Source organism: Nipponia nippon, unplaced genomic scaffold (assembly GCF_047370975.1).
Source record: "Nipponia nippon isolate SJK-2023a ecotype South Korea unplaced genomic scaffold, ASM4737097v1 scaffold_1, whole genome shotgun sequence".
In the NCBI taxonomy this organism is placed as follows: Eukaryota; Metazoa; Chordata; class Aves; order Pelecaniformes; family Threskiornithidae; genus Nipponia; species Nipponia nippon.
The window spans coordinates 8,620,349-8,626,348 of record NW_028262290.1 but is presented as its reverse complement, the minus strand read 5'-3'; the positions used below and the strand labels follow the sequence as shown (position 1 = coordinate 8,626,348).

Below are 6,000 nucleotides of genomic sequence, written 5' to 3'. Positions count from 1 at the left end.
CTCTGTCAAATAAGCATCAGATATACTCAAAAAAACCCCCATTCACCTACCACTTTACAGAAGTTGCTTTATTCCTTGAAACAAACAAAAACACAACAAAACCCCTCCAAACCTAAACCACACACAACCTCCTTCATAGGGAAGTTCAACCAGTCATTCAGAAATTAAAGCTCAAGAACAAAGAATGTGTTTTTACTCTTTGTTTCAACCCTGCCCCTGTGTTTCCCCTCGTATTTTACACTCTCTCCTACCTGCAGCTTTCTTATCTGAAGCTCATTCCCTCTCTTTTCTGTTGGACCTGAGGTCAAATATATCATTTATTTCCATGATATCCTTCAGCATTTTGCATTTCCCTGTGAAGTCCTCAGCCAGCTTGCTCTTTACTAAAGATTAAAAAAGATTGTTTTTCATGCTGTTTTGGGTAACAAAAGTGTGAAAATCTGCAAACGCCTCTAGTACATGCTCATGCCAGTCTCACCGTCTGCATCCTCTGCTCTTCATTTCCAGGAAGAGAAACTGCCTCTGGAGTTTCTGCGGTGTCGACCCTTTGTACACCCAAGTGAGATGAGCACTTTTGCAGAATTTATTGCCTAGGATGACGTCCCAGTGACCCTGAGAAAGTTACTCAGAGACAACAGAGCAAGATGACAGATAACATTCTTGAAATACCTGAATCCCAGTCTGACACCTGCTGATCTGCAGAGAAGCTTAATTCAGAAGTAAACTCACAGTTGACCAGTTTACAACTTCTCTCCCAAACTGAGCAGAAGGGGAAATCTGATATGAATCATGTGTCAGCTGCTACCTGCAGGTCAGTATGTTCTGCATTTACAATCTATAGGGAATGACACAACTCATGGATTCTAGCTGTTGCAAAAAAAAGTGTGTGGCTTTTGGGATGAAAGGGAGAGGTTTCTAGGATACTGCCTGATACACTAGTGCCCATTAGTAGAAGAGTAAAAGCAAACATCAAACCCAGCTAGCTACAGTGATGCTATTGGCAGCTCAAATGGATGCACATGAGGAAAATATTGTGGAGAGGATTTCTGAGGTGTGCAGGGGGATGGAGTTGAAAAAGAAAATAATATTGTCTGGACTGTGGGGGAGAATTAGAAAGTAAAGTTAGACAGGGAGATGGCAGGAGTGGGGAGTTCCACAGATTAGTATGTTGTCTGAAGAAACATCCTGCTTTGATTTGCTTTGGTCTCGACCTGCCAGATGGTTTATTTGAAAGCCCCTAGCTGTCAACTGGCAGGGACTGGGAATAATTTTTCTCTCATCACCAGCTCACTGGGACTCATGCTTTTATAGATCTCTCATAGTTCCGCCTTAAGTGTTTCTTCTCTACTTGCAGCTTGATGAGCACTAATCTCCTTAGTTGCTGTCCATTTCCTCAAATCACATTTTCCTTCCGCTTGAGTATTTTCCACTTCCTAGCAAAGTTTTGCACAGTGTCTACTCAAATGTGCATGGTGGATCTGTGTTTTACCATAACAATATTCTTTGCTCGTTTCCCTATTTCTTCTCTAATAATTCATTTTTTTTTTCTTTTCTTTTTTTTATTTTTCTTGTCTTTTCTTGTTTTTTTTTTGGGGGGGGGGCACTTGGGAGGGGGGAGGGAGAGGAGAGGAAGAAAGAGGTGGCTCCTTAGCATTGAGCTGCTTTTTCCACAGAATTATCTATGACCTGGGGCCAGTAGGAAGAAAGAAGTGCAGGAATGACATTGTCTAGGGTGAGACACGTGGATCAGACGTGCTGATTGCCAAGGAGCCAGGGAAGTGGAGAGGCACTGATGAACCTGGATGGGAAAGAGCATCAGCCACTGAAACAGAAAAAGCAGGGGACAGAATATAGCACCCAAGTCACCCAATCTGGGCGTTGGGAGCAACCTGCCCTGCTCTCCTTCATTTCTGGTTTTCTCTGTCTTTTTTTCCAGCAGCTCCTTTTCTCCTCTCTGCTCCTCTATCCCCAGCAAGCTAAAGAAGCATGACAGCCCATCAGTGATGGAAGGCTTATTGGAAGAGCTAATTGCTTTCTTTGCTTTGTTCAGATGTACAAACAGACCATTACTTACAATCATTACCCAGTCATCATATATCATACAGACCAGTTCTATTTTCCATGCACTAAATATGTCACAAGCACCGTATTTGTCACTAATTGTACAATAGGCTATGCAGGCCTGCTTTAGGAGCTAGTAATTTGTTAATATAAGACATGGGGCTTTGGCTTTATCTCGAATTTCCAAATGTTATTGAGGCAGTTAAATTTCTTATTTGTTTAAGAGGCACCACAAGCTGCGCTTTCTGTCACTTTTATGAAACCGTATATGAATAACAGCAATGCCCATGTCATGACATTGCATTTTCTTACAATAATGATGGAATTACTGAGTGCAATTCTGAAAAAGATGGCCATTTCTTGCAGGCATATTCAAGTTTTTTCACTCTACTTTTCCTTGTCTTTTTGGCTCCCAACCAATTGAAACTGCATTTCAGAGTTGCTCATTTTGTCTTTCATCAGTGCATGATGGTTTTTGGCAGCAGAAGCTTAAAGAAAAAAGTGAAAAACTGAAAAAAGGTTTGGAGGTCCTCCTCCCACCCTCAGTTACATTTAGTCAATGACAAGAAATGCAATAGAGCTACAGGGACACTCTAGGGGCAGGAACTGGCCTCAGATAAATCTTTGCAGACGGAATGTTACTAGCTGCTTAATTCCTTCACTCTCCGCCTGTAGCAAATGCATAGAGCCAAAATGTGTGCTTCAGTCCCTGCCCTGCTTTGGGTACTGTGCAGGCTGGGGGGATGTTCCAGCTAGCAAAATGCCTTAAAAGGCATGATTCAAACTAGTGATCTAGTTTTATACTCCCATATGGAAGGTATTAGCTACACAGCCAGATACTCTGGCTAGCCACTGGCGAGTATGAAAATGGGACAACTACTTGACAGCGTCTCTTTACTTTAGGGATGTTTTACACACTGTTCTGTACGTTTTGGAAAACACAAGTATGCCGTTGTAAACGACTACTCGAATCTGATAGTTTCCTGTGACTGGTCAAAATGGTAGTTCGAATACACATTTGCCAACTACCAACCTAAATCCATGCACAAGAGAAAAATAACTGTATGTCAGCATCAGAGAAGTGTAGTGATTCTTGAGCTGTGAGCTCCTCCAGCCTGGTCTGGGTGTGAGCAGCCACTGTGCAAAGATCTTTCTGGACTAACATGTTCCCCTCTGACTTTGTAGTTTCCTGCAAGTTATTTTATGGTTGGACTCAATGACCTTAAAGGTCTTTTCCAACCTAAATGATCCTATGATTCTCTTAGGCTCCCTGGGAATCATACCCTACTTTTTGCATGAAGCTGCACAAAAGAGCCCAATGGGAAGACCTCTGAGACAGCACCAAGAGGGCTGGGACATCCACACAGTGCCATGCAGCACCATGCAGAGAGTCTCTCTCTGATGTGGAAAGTGGTGTAACCTCCAAGCTGTTCTCTGGCTCATAATCAGCTGCTTCTCAACAAGTCTAATTTGTTAGGATAGAGATCTGCTGAAGTGATTATAAAGTGTCCTGCTCTAGTAACAGCTTGGGTATGGTGAGGTTGGGTAACTCTGCAAGTAGCTCTCCCATGTAGACACAGCTTGTAAACATGGATAACATATCCAGGCACATGAGGAGAGGATGCAAGATGCCCCAGACAAGGAGCTCATGGCTGGTTTACCCTCCACTCTCATTGCAAAATCTGTGAGCTGCCAGTGAACAGAATTTAAGCACTGATCTGCAACCAAAGCAGAGAGCTAGGTGGGCAGTACTGAACCTCCAACCATCTCAGTCTCTGTGTAAAATAAATTGTCTGCCGTTCCCATAGGTCTTGTCACTAAACACGGTAATATATCTGCTGTTTCATGTAGGACATCTGGAGAAGGGCTACCCATCAGTTAAATGTATTTTCATATAAGTTAAAGAATGACTTAGCCTGAAGCTGTACACCCACTCTGTCAGCCTGGTCGTGACTTCAAGCCAGCTGAAGTTAGAGCTCCCAGCTCTAACTCCAGCTGTCTAGGTTGGTGTGGCAGAAATCACAGAAGTCAGAGCCTGACCTAATTTGCCAGGCTTTTCAAATGGGATTTTCTGCTGATGCCAAATCCAAGATGTTGCAGCCAGACTGCTATTACTACCTAAGCTAATGTATTTAAAATTACATTATGCTGGGGTCAATGACTTGGAGGTACTCAGTCATGTCATGGTAAAAACGATTAAAAAGTAAGAAAGGTAGGAGTACCAAGAAAAGTGACTTTCCTTTTATCTTATGATATTTTTGGAAGACTTGAAGTTTTTTGAGGATGTAGAATACTGAGTTTAATCCTTCATAGCTGTAAATGTTTAAAGTGCTGCTTAGGTATGGATGGCAGGGAAGATAGCACTGAACTTGGGGCCAGGATAGAGGATGCGTGTCTGCCAAATGGCCCAGCTCCTGCCCTATAACCCTACATACACAAACACACACAGACACACTGGGAGAGCTACGACATCCCTAGTCCCTGGTAAAATCCACCTTGAACCTACCAAGATATGATATACCAGACAAGATTTGTATGCTGAGCACAGACTCTGCTTTCTGAGTTGGTTGGTGCAGCACAGATGACAGTTTCGAGCACCCATTCACCAAGGGGAGAATAATTCACATCCTTCCCTGTCCCTTGCTTTCTAGATTATGCTGACATTTTTTTCATCACGTTTACTTATGTCTCTATATCTATGTCATGTATATGCTGCCAGTTACCTTTCAGAGCTACATGCAACATGGCCAAGGTTCGCCAGCTGAATGAGTGCTGTCAGAATAGATGAAATCAAAACTTCATCTCCTGGCCTTCAGCAGTGTCACCATGATGGATGGGAGACATCTCTTTCCTTTGCTTTGCATGTTGGTCTCTTCCATTTAACAATGTTTGGATAATGCTTACTTTGTGCTCCAGGGGGATAGTTTTCTACCATGTCCTTCAAGGTAGGGGCAAAAATATACATATCCCCAAATGAACCCCACAAAAATAATCTAAAAAATTCTTATCTTCAATAGTGCCAACAATGTAAGAGAAGTTGAAGCGAGACCTCAAAGGGATTTTTATCACTGCATTTACTCCTGAAACCTGAGACCCTCTCCTGCCTTCACTGTCACTACCCACACAGAAAATCAAGTTTTGCAAGCCCAGGCTCGTTGAGAGCCCTGCTCTGTGCCACAAGCTCCTGTGAATGTGCTCACTTGCTTCCTGATCTGAAGTGTACACCCTCCACAGTGAAAGCCATTTTATTCCAAATGCCAGTGCAGTTTGTTCTTCTCCTCCTTAAGAAGACAATCACCAGGCAGTTGTGACATGGCACTGCCTGGATATACAACTTACTTTTGAGCTCAGAGCTCTGTTCTTGCCTTATACCTCCATGTTTGGCAACTTTCAGAGAATGTCTGGTGGAAAAGGTCCATACTGAGCCAGTCAAGGTGTGATGTTGTAAGGCAAACTCAAGGTTGATAGGACCTGAAATCTCTCCTTGTTTGGTTCAGATGTCTAAACACAGGCACCTAATGTAGTTTTGCTGCCTCACACAGCCCACCTGCCTTCCAGCTGCTCCTCCAGGGCACAGCTTTTCCACGGTTCCTGTGTTCTATCTGCCAGTCTTATGTGAATATGTAGGACAGTTGAATAAGTCTGAAATAGCCAGCTGAAAATTAAGTGGAATATCCTGAGTTGTATAAAATGGCACTAGCCACACTTGTCAAGGCAACCGGATGTCACTGCAGGTGCCTTGCGAGTGGTGACACGGATGCACAGACCACTCACTTGCCTCCCCCAATACAGCACTGCTCTGAAAGTGCAGGTGGTTTCTGGTCACCAAGTGCAGCACCCTGGGGACAATCTCTTTGCGTGACACTTCATGGCACTTTCTCATTAATTTGTGAGTCGTCCTTTCAACATCCAGCACGGGAAGCAGAACAGCTCAGCTCT

General features: G+C 43.4%; 1 long non-coding RNA gene across 1 annotated transcript in view; it reads left to right on the top strand.

The window, feature by feature from the left end:
• Window positions 1–700: 700 nt before the first annotated feature.
• The window catches only part of LOC148057239 (uncharacterized), a 46,380-nt gene continuing 41,080 nt past the window's right edge, over window positions 701–6,000 (top strand). Inside the window, exon 1 of the long non-coding RNA XR_015707151.1 lies at window positions 701–811. This is a non-coding gene — a long non-coding RNA (uncharacterized LOC148057239). The remainder of the gene's footprint in view (window positions 812–6,000) is intronic.